The sequence below is a fragment of the Trachymyrmex cornetzi genome, unplaced genomic scaffold, assembly GCF_001594075.2.
Source record: "Trachymyrmex cornetzi isolate Tcor2-1 unplaced genomic scaffold, Tcor1.1 scaffold400, whole genome shotgun sequence".
NCBI classification, from domain to species: domain Eukaryota; kingdom Metazoa; phylum Arthropoda; class Insecta; order Hymenoptera; family Formicidae; genus Trachymyrmex; species Trachymyrmex cornetzi.
The window spans coordinates 21519-37223 of record NW_017298745.1 but is presented as its reverse complement, the minus strand read 5'-3'; positions in this window follow the sequence as shown (position 1 = coordinate 37223).

Genomic DNA, 15705 nt, shown 5'->3' with positions numbered 1-15705 from the left:
CGACAAAGTTCTTCGAGCCGCTCGATGCACTCGTCGCATCGTTGCAGCCACGCGAAACACTCCACCAGAGTAGCGATCTGATCGCACTGCTCCAGCAATTCGCGTTCCACTCGCTCGTGATTTTCCATGTCTTTTTTCACAGTCTTTAGATCACGTTGCACTCTTCCACGGAGCACTTGCACGTGACTCGTTCACACACGTTGCACCACCGCTCCATATCTATAATTGCATGGTACATTCGCGCCATGTAATATTTTTCGAATGCGGAACAGCATGGTTCACATTCAAAGCATTCATCATCACACATGTCATGAAAATATTTTTCTTTTAAAGCAGGATCCTCGCTGTAATAACATGGCATATTTGCCTCACCACCTATCAACAGAATGGCTATTTTTTCACCACCTGCGGGAATCGTAATTTTCCTGTAGCAGTGATAAACGGTCTGCATCGCGATTTTCGATACACAAAAAAAGTCATTGTCTGTTAAACTGCGAGTTTTATATCTATTTTCAAAGTCATAATTCTCACAATATTTGTTGAATAATCGCGTGTACACTTTCTGTCGCTCGAATAAAAGCCAGGAACAAACGGGCTCGTTGTGAATTTCTGCTTGTTCCATGATACGCTGGCCGCATATTCCTAATCTCGATCGCGTAGAAATTGCACCGGTGATATTCGCACACTTGTGTCTCTCTCTGTCGCGGTTTTTCCTAGAACGCGTATCGCATCTTTTCTAGTATGCAATACATTGCTTTCATCGTATTCCATCTTTATTCGTTCCATTATTTCATCGTGATCCATGTTTCGTTCACAATACTGTTCACATTACTGTTCAAAATAGTTTTTAATTTGTGCACTGTGGACACCTGTTGCACGGAAATATAGTGTACAATGCTACTCTGCAGTTCGTACAAAACCGACCGCTCAGCGCATCAATATAATTGATATTATGCTTCTTTATATAATGCATTCCCACAATGTCGATGTCAGCCAAAAGAACCATGCATGCAGCACATACGGTTAAAGGACCGCCAGTTGTGTAATAAGACTGAATCATGCAGTATTTGGTGCGATCGTTCAGTGCACGGATTTCTGCAGCTGGTATAAATTTTTCTTCAAGATCCGTTTCGTATTCGTTCGCGTTACTGGCAAAACCAGTATCGTTGGATAACACGGATTCTTCGTCGGAATCTTGGTCCATTATCTCCTCAAAATCTACTTCCAAGTTTTCTTCTTCCATTTTTATTATAAACACACTTCATCTCAAATATTCGCGAACATTTCCGTAAAATCACGTTTCCAGTATTCTCGGCTATGTCCACTATATCCACGACGTTCGCACGATGATTAGCTATACTTTTCACGCTGCTCTTGTTGCGACTGATTTGTTCGTCTTCCAGAATGTCAACTGTGGAACTGACCGCTTATAATCTATTATATATTTCATTTGTGACTTCTTTGTCTCTTTGTCCATTAGGTCACATTTTCTTTAAAAAGTGGATAAGGTCGCATCTCGAGTGGCTCTTCATATTTTTCACTGGAGTACCATTTCACTGGAATCCACTTTCATTTTTTACTGTAGCAGAGTTATGTTTAGCCGAAACATCTGCGCTTCTCTTAGCGCGTCGCGATATGTCACCGATCTGACTGTGTATATAAACAGTGTACAAATTTTTTTTCATTCAATCGTAACCTTCGATTACGAGCGATAAGACATGGATCGAGTAAAAGAATATATACACCGAAAATCGGCCGAGCGGAAGGGGTACCGTCCCTTACAGCAAGGTCCTCCTGAATCCACTTTCATTTTTTACTGTAGCAGAGTTATGTTTAGCCGAAACATCTGCGCTTCTCTTAACGCATCGCGATATGTCACCGATCTGACTGTGTATATAAACAGTGTACAAAGTTTTTTTCTTTCAATCGTAACCTTCGATTACGAGCGATAAGACATGGATCGAGTAAAAGAATATATACACCGAAAATCGGCCGAGCGAAAGGGGTACCGTCCCTTATAGGAAGGTCCTCCAAGTCCACCACTACCATCGAAGGAAAACCCGAGATATTAGGAATGTTCTGGCGAAAAAACATCAAAGTCGCCAGCGTGTTCCTTTTTTCAGAAAGCGCTGCTAGCGATGCCCGAACCATCGATCGCATTCGAACGTTATCGATCGCAAAAAAAATTTAATAAAAAATAGAAAAAAATCAGTGTAATAAGTATAATGTGAATAAAAAAAATTTTTTTCTCATCACTATATGTACATTCTTTTACTCCCCATCCTTTACCTCAACGCGCTAGTATATAACAATGTATTGTAAAAACTATGTCATCAGAAAAAAAAAGTGTCATACTTTTACGGGCGGGAGGCGGCGGGTAACGAAAAAAATATGGAACGCATAGCGGAAATGTCATGTTTATGCAATTCATCGACTGGAGTCCTATGTTTAGGGCCCTAGCTATCTGTTTACACAAACAACGGTGCCGACTGGGGACCTTCCAGCGCCTTCCCCGCGCTACGAGTACCCCCCGCGCCTACGAGTTCCCCCCGCGCCCCGCGCTCCCCTCTAGCCCCATGGGTTAGAACCCGCCTTACTTAACTACTATTTGGCCTTCATCAGTATGTTCTACTATAGGGTACAGCGGGGCAAATCAGATAGCGGGGCATTTTGGATAAAGTTAAGATTTCGCGCATGCTCGTTATCTACGGAAGCGCCATATTGACATTCTAAGATTTAGAAGGACTTATAAAGTCTTCTCAACATGTTTGTATCCTATTTAAAAGAGATTCCGCCCCATTAAAGTGCCCTGGAGCAATCTTTTTATTGACGGAATCCCAATAGTGAAGCAATGTTTTTTAAACGTTTTCTAAACGTTTATTTTTCAATAATTTTACGTTTCATGATTCGTTTTGAAAATTAGATTTATTAAACGTTTTTAAACGTTTATTTGTAATTAATTTTATATTTCATAATTTATTTCGAAAATAACGTTTTTTAAACGTTTATTAAACGTTAATTTTACATTAATTTTTCGTTTAATATGATATTTGGAAGAAACATTTTTTAAACGTTTATTTAACGTTTATTAAACGTTAAATTTACATTAATTTTTCGTTTAAATTGATTTTTGGAAGGAACATTTTTTTAAACGTTCATTTAACGTTTATTAAACGTTAATTTTACATTGATTTTTCGTTTAAAATAATGTTTGGCAGAAACATTTTTTAAACATTTATTTAACGTTTATTAAATGTTGATTTTATATTAATGTTTGGTTTGAAATAATATTTAGAAGAAACATTTTTTAATGTTTATTTAACGTTTATTAAATGTGTTTTTTATATCAATTGTTCATTTAAGATAATGTCTTGAAGAAACATTTTCTAAACATTTATTTCAAGTTGGACCATTATATCCTAATGGAGAGTAAATGGTTTTTAAACATTTTTTAAACATTTACTTTTCATTAATTTTACATTTCACGATTCGTTTTCAGAATAATATTTATTTAATGTTTATTAAATGTTTTTTAAACGTTTATTCGTAATGAATTTTACTTTTTCAAAATAAGAATCTTTAAATGTTTATTTAACATTTATTAAATGTTCGTTTTACATTAATTTTTCATTCGAAATAATGATTCAATGAAATATTCTTAAACGTATATTTGACCTTTATAAACGTTCGTTTTACATTAAGTTTTCGTTTGAAATAACGTTTCGAAGGAACATTTTTTTAAACGTTTGTTTGACGTTTATTAAATGTTTGTTTTGCATTATTTATTTATTCAAAATATGTTTAAAAAAACATTTATTTAAAGTTTTTTGACATTTAACATAAAAGTTAAAAAAATTTATTATTTTCTAAAATTGAAATTAATAAAAAACGGGTCGGAATAAAAAAATAAACACGGAAGAGAAGTTAATTCAATATAATTGCGTTAAGTGTATCATTTATGGACAATAAGAACTGTGTCCATCGACAATTATAAGTGGCGTAACGGATGAGACTCATAACCCTGAGATCCGAAGTTCAAAACCCGGTAATTAAAAAAGATGAAAATATAATTAAAAATTACTATTAATTAATAAAATTGATTGTCTAAGGTTAAATGTACTATCGATAAAAAATAATAAATTAAAAAAATATTCTGCGTCATACAATATTTTTTCTAATTTTGTTCAAATAATTTTAAAATTAAAAAAACGTTATTTAAACGTTTCAATAAATGTTTCTTTAATGAAAAAAAGGGGATTTTTCTTGTTATTTTAAACGTTACATTTATCATTATAAAACCATTTTTATCAAATCTTAAAAAAGCATTTTTTTAACCTTAAAAAACATTTCCTTTAAATATTAAAAAAATGTTTTTTTAACATAAAATAAATGGTTTTATTAACGTTTAAATAAACGTTTTTTAAATGAAAAAATATTGACAAATCCCGTTATTTAAACGTATTTTTAAATGTTTTTTTAAAGTTTTTAAAAAGGTTTAAAAAAACGTTAAAAAAATGTTTTTTCCCTATTGGGATGTACCAAATTCTTTTATTCTTTGCGTCATGTAAAAGGAGGGAGTGTAAAAATGGTCAAAATTGTCCCTGAATGAACACCTTTAAAACTTATGCAGTTGTCATTTTAGAAGTCCGTAGATTCATGAAAAAATACTTATTTATCCAGAAAATCTTGGGAAACCTTCTAAAAATAATACAATAGGTCGTTTAAACGCTCTGCAAAGAAATTCATTATGTTTCTAATAAACGATGGATTTCAAAATTAATAGTTTGTTTACATCTAACGCAAGTTGGATCATGAAATACTAAAAGAATACTAGGAAGATCTGCATATACAGGGTCTTCAAAAAGTCTGGAAACGCTAAAATAACTCGAAAACGATCAACTCTAGTGAAAAATATATAGAAGCAAAGTTGTAGGACTAAAAAAATCTACCTAACTGATGATAAAAGGTTGAGTGTAGTCTGCAAGATCATATGAAAGTCAAGTTGAATTTTTTAAACAGAAGCCCCTCTTTTTATTACATAGTCTTATAGCTCATTTCAAGAGCTATTCAAAATACTATAAAAATATTTTTTCATTAAATATTTTTCGAGTTATAAGGCTTGAAAGTTACAGTATCTCCGACATTAGCATTACGCAAGGTGTCCGACGGACGGCTAAAACCTCTCGAATATTGTTCATAATCATGTCCTGGATAACATTCGTTAAGAACAAGGCCATTGAAGATTATCCCTCTTATTTTCATTTTTGCAATAAAAATTCATTTTTACGTAAAAATGAAAATAAGAGGTATAACCTCTATTAGTTTTGATTTAATAATCGCTACAGAAAAGATGACAGTAAATGTGGATTTTGCAATGCCAGCTATTATTCCAAAATATCTCAGAAAAAGGGTGACTTCAAAAATGTAAACATTTAAAAATTGAAATTATTGTGTAACAATATATATTACCATAAGTAATTACCATAAGAAAAGTAACTGATATATTATTCAAAATCTCAGTTCAAGGTGGACATACATAAAGCATATTCTCAAAAATATAAAGCTTTAAAAATTTACACTTTCATCTGCACTGTTAGAAATTTCTCAATGAATTTTAATTAACATGTAAAGGAAGCATGAGGTTATGCACGAAATTAAATGTAATGAATGATGTAAATAAAAACTAAATTACAGTAGTCTTAAATGTGATGAACGTGTGTATTGAAATTAATAAACACATTATTATAGAAATTAATTTACACGTTAATGAAAAAAGTACGAGATCTGTAACTGAAAAGTAATTTAAATTAATGACATGTAAGAAACGTAAACGTATTAAACGTTAAGCGTTAATAGTATTAGAGTTAATTAAAATATTATTAATATTCGTAAATGTAAAAGTACATTAAATTTCAATATGCTTAACTTTTAAGTTAAGCGTATTGAAATTTAATGTACTACAAACTAATTTCATTACACTTAATTTTTCAGTTACTGTAAACTTAAATTTCATTAACATGTGCATTAATAGTCCTTTCAATTACAGAGAAATTAAACTTTATTCACCAATGTACATTAAAAGTTAATGAAATTTAAGAACATTTCTAATAGTGTACCGTCGTCGAGTCAGTCCAGTAAAAAATTTCGACTTGAGAATTTCGCAATGTAGTTAATGTGAACCGCATTAATCTAGTTCCTATCGAGGCTGCTAGGAGTTTTAATCTCGGTATTGTGGTCATTTTCTTTGGTGCTACACGATTCTTAGCTTGCACTAAATGTACATCAAACTTATCTTTCATTTTAACTTTGACAAATATTACCGCAGCATATGCCTCTTGACTAGCATCGACAAAAAGATGTAAAGATAAAGTAGACTCATTGTTGCCAAATATCCACTGAGGGATCTTTAGTTGAGATAAACTCCCCAATTCTCGTAGCCATTGCAAAAATGCTTCTCTTATCGGGAGTTCAATTTCATTATCCCAATCAAAATTTTGTTCCCATAATTTCCTCCAAAGCAACTTAGAGTAGAGAGTTACAGGACAAATAAATTCAAGCAGATCATAGACTTTTTGTGTGAAGAGGATAAAATTTCTCTCTTTGTAATTCTGTTCGGAGTTTCTTACTATAGAGCTATATGTGAAAGCATCAAGACATCTTCCTGTTTATTCCAAGTCAGTCCCAGGACTGTCGTTTCATGGAGAGGATTACGTTCATCTGTGAGCTCCCATTCGCGTAGACCAAAACCGTCTACGCTCATGCCATAGATCGCGATCGTCTTGAAAGAATTCATTTCTTCTTCTGTTTCGACACTTGTAACACAATTATCAACAAATAATAAAGAAACCGTGAGTCGTAAGAAAATAGTTTAGTTTGAAAGGCTTATTCCACGAATGCTAGATAATAGTAGCGAGTTTAAATTTATTTGTATTTAATACATAGATATTGTATTTAATACAATTATCAACGTACTGCGATTTTCCAAGCCTCTCGATTATAGATTTTGCCTGTTCATCGATAGTCCTTTCAAAAACTTGTTTCAAGTGATAGTTGAGAGTAGCCTCCAACAGAAAAGGACTACTGGTGTTTCCAAAAACTACTCGACAATGTCGGTAAGTTACTATTTTGTTATCAGAGGTCCATTGCCAAAGGAATCTCACATAATCTCGTTCCTTAGGAGTTATATTGATTTGTAGAAACGCTCTTCTTATGTCCATAATGGCTCCAATGCGTTTCTCACGAAATCGTAAAAGTAACGTTGGTATAAGCTCAATAAAGTTGGGCTCCGCCTCTACACATTGATTCAACGAGAATTTACCCTTTTCTGTAGCCGAGGCATCGAAGACGGGACGTATACGTGTGGTACTATTTTCCTTAACAACGTGTCGATGAGATAAATAAGGTCCAGGAGAGCTCAATTCTTCAACAGGAATCTCCTCAATGATGCCTTCTTCAAGCCATTTATTGAAAACCTTTTCATACACATGAAGCAGTCCATCATTGCAAAGTTTTATTATAGTATTTCCTAATCTTCTTTCGGCGATTTCTCGGTTTTCGCAAAGAGGTGAATGATTCTCTTTCCAAGGCAAAAACACCTCGTATCTGCCAGTCTCCTTAATCTTAATCGTATCACGGAATCGGTAGAAAACTTCTTGTAAGTGATCTTCTTTCGAGGACTTTCGGATAGGATCCTCTATACTGATAACGTCAAGATTCCATAAGTCAGCTATATTGGCATCTTGAGCGTACATGGACAAAACGGTTAGTACCGTGTCCTTCTTTTGCTTCTTACATCGTGGAGTTTGACCCAGTAATGTCTATCCTAAACGTGTTTCGATAGCGGTGACTTCACGCTTGAGATTAACAATTCTTCTGGTATTTTACCTGCGACATCAGCACCTATCAAAAGAGAGATAGAATTATCAGTATGTTCATAGTTCGATAATGTTACCGATTTGTATCGTAATTTTTCTATCCATGATCCTTCGGACACCCTTGGAATGTCTTGACAAATGGTATCTTGTTGATAGGCCATGAATTCGTAATCACAGGATCCATCTAGACTACGTAAGTGTATATCGAAATATTGATGCTCTTACGGTCGAGTCTGTATTCCTCCAAATAATAAGTGAATCATTGTACGTTTTCCCATCGATTCATATCGAAGTTTCTTAGCTCGTTCTGAAATATACGAGTAATGAGAACCGATATCTATAACTGCACGTACCTGCAATTCCACTCTTGTATTAATCAGACAGACTCGTAACGTCTGTAGAAATACCTCAGGCTCCTTAGATAGACTCGCTAAATTTTGCCTATCCACTTTGTCCTCTACCTTATTCTTTATCGTTACGACACATTAACAGTACATGTTGTCTTCTGCATCAGGGACATGACTCCTTGTAACATCTCCTGAAGCTGTGACCCAACTTTAAACAGTTGAAACAAGCGTTCATACTCCTCGCTATTTTCTGTCTCTCTTCGAAAGACATTGTCTTCACTTTGATGCACAAGCTACTGTCATGTTTCTCACTGCAAAAAAAATGCATTCTACCCCTTGATGGTTTTGCATTAATAAGTCCACCCGCTGAGATTACTTCATTAGATTGTAGTTTTTGCTTTCTCTTTGACTCTTTGTTCTCCTTGGAAACTGCTTTGTCGTCAAATCCTTGTACTGCCATGGCTATTCTCTCAGTATATTCTGCTGCCACTTCCTTTTGCAAGAAGTCCATCAATTCGGTCAGTCGATCTTTGGCATCGCTAGTACCCGACAAAGAAGAATTTGTATGCCATACTCTTAACAAATCTTCAGGCAAGTTGACTCGACTAATGGATATAGCATGGCTGCACACATCTCTGTCGTTACATTTAAAGATTCGAGCGCTCTCAACTGAGTCTCAATTTTATCGTAAAGGCTGGCTATAGTTATTTTACTTCCTACTTTGAATGTGTTAAGTACTAGTTTGAGTAATTCGCGGACATACACTTTAATTAGCAAATCATTCTTATCGTAACGGTCTCTGAGCCTGTCAATTGCCTTATCATAATTTTCAGCTGTAGGAGGAAAACTGTTAATAAGTTCGCTAGCTTTCGAACCTTCTACTATGGCCTGTACAAGATACTGAAATTTGTCTCCTTTTGAGAGAGACTCGTCTTCATGTATGTTTTTAAACAAGCTCCAGAACTTTAGCCAATCTTTCAAATCACCATTAAATTTTTGTAACTCTATCTTTGGCAACTTAAATCTTTTGTCTTGTGTATGTGGAAGCGTCGCGATCATATTTAGAGACTCATTTGTATGTTGCAAAGGGGCTTCTACAATACGACTTACTCTAACCTTTATCCTTTGATACTTGATACGATATTCGTCTGTATTCTCTATTTCCTCTGACAAGATTTCTTCAGTAATTTCTTCCGCATCTTGCCGTTGACCAAGCTCGTCTAATTCGCACACTTTGCTTTTAAAGACCTCGAACATTAACTGTAGCTTCACTGTATCGACATTCTCTTCCTCTATTAACTGGTTCAATCGAGAGAATGTACGTGTAAACGCTGCTCTTAAAGCCTTACGCGTTTTCTTTAACTTCTCCATTCCTCTCACTCACCAAAATTATCTTCTGATATTACCTCAATGTCGTGTCGTCGGTCGCCAGAAATGTTGTAAACGCTGTTAACAGAAACGAGGAGTGAGGAGGAATGGGAATTGACTCTTATAAATCTCGAGAATCACGCGTTCTAATGAGTAGCGTTTTATTCTGTAAAAACACGTTTATATAATTGATGCGGTTTCTTGGATCCGAAGGTAAGTAAGAACATAGCGCGGGACCCAGTATTAAAAAAAATATATATAGAGTAAAATATATGGAGAAGGTGCAGATGTCCTCTCGTGAATGTCCATCTACATGACTTTCTTCGGTCAACTTTCTACAGCCCCTAAGTACCAAATTTGACAGCAATTGGAGCATTTTTAACATTTTCGTCCACTGTCACGTCTGCAATTTTAATTGCACGGGACACGGAGTGCGCATTCGATGTCCCCGCTCTACAAGTTCACGCATAGGCGCGAATCAAGTGGTAGCGTAAGACGGCGATTGTCGGCAATGGGGTGACGAGAGGATAATAGAAAAATTTGAAAGAGTGTCAAGTTATTTCAATCGCTGTATTTTATTGATGTCGGTACACAGGAGCAACCGAGCTCCTTCGAATGTCACTACTTCAAACACTCCAGTGACCGTCTCGATTCGCGTTATTCGCGGTTTCAGGCGGTCCGTAGATCTGTGCGCGGGGGAAGGGATCCGCGTTGTTGGCCGACACGGGGTGGTAAAACCCTGGTCGCTGCACGGTACGGGGATCTGTAAATTCCCGTGGGTCGAATTCCGCCCAATTATGGTATTCGCGGACCAATTTTTTTAACGTTTGCTCCCGACCGGCGCGGCGTACTCGAGGCATCTGTGAATCAAACCGCTATAGGTCACCCCCGAGTAGTCGGTGGGCAAAACAACGAAAGTGGCGTCTAAAGTTAGCTCGTGAGCGACGGGGTGAGATCAGAAAGTTGAACGGTGGGGAGCTCGATGTGAGCCCTTGCGCCCCGTTCGGACGGCAGCCAGAGCTCGGTGTGAGCTACACGACGACAGAGAGTAGGACGTCCTCGCAGCGCGGCTGACGCTCGCTCGGACAGAATCTTAAAGAAAGGCAGGATCCCGTATCCGCTCGGTTATGGGTCAAGATTGTGGGACGTCGCTTGATGGTTACGCGGCACTGATATGCATGTGTGATAACAGACGAGCTACTGAACGGTACATACAGCACGATGACACGCAGGCACCTCGCAATGAATGAGGCACGATTCGTTGCGGGAATAGAGAGAAAAAAAACAACAAAAAAGGTTTTACGAAAGAAGAGATTTAATTTTAACTCTCGGGTTTGAGTACACTTTAGCGACGGAGGAAGATTATCGCTCCGGTTACATTCAAAAGAATAATGTACTGGTAGTTGGCGGTACGCATTCGCTAACTTAACGCACGACAGAAACCAAAAAATATATATATAAAAGAAAAAGTTACAAGGTTTGCGATTTCGACTCGCTATGTATTGATGTATTGCGCGTCGTTAACCAATATTTCACGTAGAGTTGTCTCTAAGTCTACGAGTAACAAGATTGTTCGCAACTCCGCGTCATTCGGATGTCGAGGTGTGACATAAAACTCACTCTGATCGCCTTGAGAGTGGTCGTCTATCAGATGTGGCCCCGGCAGAGTTCGTCTATGGGATGTCGGCCCGGAGCAGCAACAACCAAATGAGAATCGGAGCGCACATACTCAACGCGAAAGTGAACGAAAAGAGAATCAAAAGGAAAATTTTTGTGAACTCCTTTTTCCGTACCATGATCAACTTGTTAGACGAATTTTGCCGAATTCTGGACTGCGATCAACCACACTTGAGGAAAATTTAAGAATCACTCTATATGCGATCAACCGTACTCGAAGAAAACTATCGAACTCTCCGGGCCCACACCGGGCGCCGTTTATATAATGTTATTAGGGATGATGCTGAGAGACAAGGAGGGTTGACCCGTTACCGTTTATACTTGTTTATGAAGATCCATCTAGAACATTCTATCGTTTTAATTTTCGTTAATTTAAGCATCTTAGAACTTAAATTTCGAGGAGTTAGATGTTGACAGGGCCCCCTTGTGAACTCCGCCTCTGTACTGCATGGCTTGCAGTTGCAGGCGCGCGCTTACTTGCAACGAACGGCGATCGCTCGTTTTTATAAATGGTTTTACACGTAGAGCCTTCGCTCTTTGTTCTCGGTTACAACGGCTTCTGCAATGTTTGTTTGAAGCGTTTCCTGTCACTTTCCAATTAAAGTGTCCATTTTGCGCTTTATCAATTATTGCTAATTTAGTGTTAAGTCGGTTTGTGGTGTTCATTGCGGTTGCTACACCATTACAATTTGAATTAATTGCACTATGAGTTTTGTGCAGTGGCGTAGTCAGAGGGGGAGCTGTGTGGGCTGCAGCCCCCTCCGAAATTCTGAATAATTTTAACACTTTCATAAGAATGTGTAAAAAAATTGTTGAACCATAAATATCAATTTGTTTTGAGAGAGGAAATTAAATCCTGTTGGTATAGTTCTCATATTTAATTTAGGTAGCAAAAATATCGTTTATTATGTATTAAAAATATATGTGTTGATTGTCCTTTGTATTTGGCATGTAAACGAAAAAAGTTTTCTGGAAAGTTTTAGATCTTTAAACGTAATAGTAAAAAAATTATGACAATTTATATGCAGCGTCAGCGAAATGTCTGACGCGACATTACAACGATATGTATATAAATTATCATAACTTTTTTACTATTGAATTTATTTTGTTTTAAACGAAACTTTTTTGTTTATATGCTTACCAAATGTGTCACTAAAAAAAATATAAAAAAGAACATTTTAAAAAACTGATTTCTACAGGCCCTCCCAAAACATTTTTCTCGCTACGCCACTGCTTTGAAGAGTAACGCTATCTTCATGATGAGGCTCAAAACTTTTCAGACGACCCTCGTATATATATAATTTAAATTACCTATCATAATATATATGTATAATAACATATTGCACATTCGCGTCTGCAATCATACAGAAAAGTTTTACGAAAAAAATGTGTAATTTATAGATTTAGATAATTAAAATTGGAAAAAGATTTAAATTTAAATTTCTGTAATACATATAAAAAACTTTTATTTATCTAATTCAATAGGAAATAAATGCCTTCAACAGTCTAACTGGATTTTAAGTGCTTGTATAATTCTGAGTAAATTTATGTACTACGCATGTTGTCTTTTAAACTGCGCGCCGAAATAATTTTTCTGTCTTCAAACGTAAACTCTAACTTTAAGGCGGTATTCTACTTTGACTACTCGTTTTCTGTTCAAAAACACGATTTTTGGGATTAAATTTGTAAAAATGGTTAAATCGATACAGCTAATGTTATGTATTTTACATTTATCTATATTTGAAACACTATCTCAAATTTTTACAAAGCGTTCTATTGTTAAGGGGGGATCCTGGATTACAAATTCAAAATTTTCGATTTTTTTTTTCATAAATCGATAGTAAAACTCATGAAAATATAGTTCCTAAAGTAATAAACCGAAATTCGAAGTATTTCGATAGATACAGCTGATGGAATAGGAACGCTTCACGCAGGTATACGGTCGAACTTCAGTTAGTTTGGACGTTAGAAGACATTCGAAAACGACAAAAGTATCCAAAAGCAATGAATGAACAGTCTAAACGCGCATCAATCGTATGAAGAAGCGGAAGGCTTAATGTATGTGCCTGACATGGCAGATTAGCATCTAATTGCTATAAGTTTGCAATAACTATAATTTTTTTGTATTGAAAACTTTAAACGCATTTTTCTCAAAATCACGTTTTTCAAGTTTGTGTAACGTCTCTGAAAAAAAAGTAGGGGAGACCGGGACCGATTGTCACAGTTTTTGATTATTGATTTTTAGAAAAAAGTGGATGCCTGATTTTGAAATATTATATACGTTAAAATATACCTACATCCTTTAAGTATTAAAAAAAATATTACTCGTGAATTCATCATATCATAAAAATAAGTTATTTAATTTTAAATAATGCTGCGAAAATATGACAATTAACCCCGTGTTATGGGTTGATTGTCACACGTTCTAGGATTGGCAGTAGCATATTTGTTGTGAACAACACATATAAAAAACACAATTTTTATTTTAATATCAGTTCTATATTTTAAGAAATAATAGTAATTATAGTATTAATACAAATAAAATAATTATTTTAATCATAAAATACATAATTTGTTTTTGTACCATAATTTCTAAATGAAAAATGAAAAAATATATATCTATATGAAATATAATATATTTGTAAGTATATTCTCTGAAAATGTGTCCTCTAAAGATATTAAAATTAATTGTTACCTAATCTCGTCTCATTTTGGTCAATCTACCCCACTTAGCCATTTTTAATAAAAGAGATTGTATTCACAAACTTAGTCAGAATAATGATTACTATAAAAATAAGCAAGCCCATCAAAGCCAACATCAGTTATTCGGATGTACAATTTATTTTCGTGTAATTAAACAAATCATATCAACAATTAATTAATATACGTTTCGACCCCTATTTTTGGGTCCTTTTCAATATAATATAACCTAAATCCGCTTACATACTATACGCAAATTCCAATAAGCGATACAGCTCATTCTTCTTTATCCAATTTCCAAGTTAGCTGTGTACGAAATAATCACATTAATATAGCAACGCACACCGGTATTGTAATTAATATAAATCCAAAATTACATATACTAAACATACAATCAAACCGGTACACTAATACTAAAAAATTGAAGTTATAAAAATTAAAAATTACGTATACAGTCATATTCGTTACATCGAATTGGAAAGAAAACTTATACAAATATATGAATTGTGATTCAAGTCATAAACAATGCGTTAATAATATTTTTGCGTTATTATTAACGCATTGTTTATGACTTGAATCACAATTCATATATTTGTATAAGTTTTCTTTCCAATTCGATGTAACGAATATGACTGTATACGTAATTTTTAATTTTTATAACTTCAATTTTTTAGTATTAGTGTACCGGTTTGATTGTATGTTTAGTATATGTAATTTTGGATTTATATTAATTACAATACCGGTGTGCGTTGCTATATTGATGTGATTATTTCGTACACAGCTAACTTGGAAATTGGATAAAGAAGAATGAGCTGTATCGGTTATTGGAATTTGCGTATAATATGTAAGCGGATTTAGGTTATATTATATTGATAAGGACCCAAAAATAGGAGTCGAAACGTATATTAATTAATTTTTGATATGATTTGTTTAATTACACGAAAATAAATTGTACATCCGAATAACTGATGTTGGCTTTGATGGGCTTGCTTATTTTTATTATTATTGATAGATTCTTTCAAGCCTTTTTTTAGACATTTGTTAATAATGATTACTTAATTGTAGCAAAGATCTTCTAAGATATGTTATTTTCTACAGGGATATTACGATTAATAATGCCAAAGACTTGTCAGACAACAAAATGGGTGATTATAAAAATTTACTCACCAACTTCATTTTCTCAAAAATCGCTACAAATAATATATACAGTGCTTATGGTGCAAACCATTTTACACAACAAATTAATATTATATCAGTTATCTACAGTCAAAAAAAGAGATTTTTCTGCCGTGTCTTGTTTGAGTTATAAGCATTTTGACAATCAACCCCGTACGACAATCAGCCCCGGTCTCAACTATTTGACCGATTTACTTTTTCCAAAGCTTTTTAGTTAGCTAATAACCTACTATCCTCAATGAACTAAAAACGTTTTTAAAAAAATGTAACTAAGCAATTGTTTTTTTACAAAGTAAAAAATTTCTCGTAAAAATTGTAACTTTTTTTTTAAACTCATACAATTTCTTTAATTCTGCACTTTTTCTTGGTTTTCTTAGTTCATTTAGGATAAAATTTCATGAAGATTAATAAAAAATTTGGTTTTTTTATTTCAGATAAGAATTAGATCCGCTAGACGTTACACAAAATGACAACTTCGGCTGCACGGCGGTATAAACATTAAAATTTAACAATGTAAAATAACGTTTTTTAAATAAAAAAAATATTTTTGTATTGTCTATAGA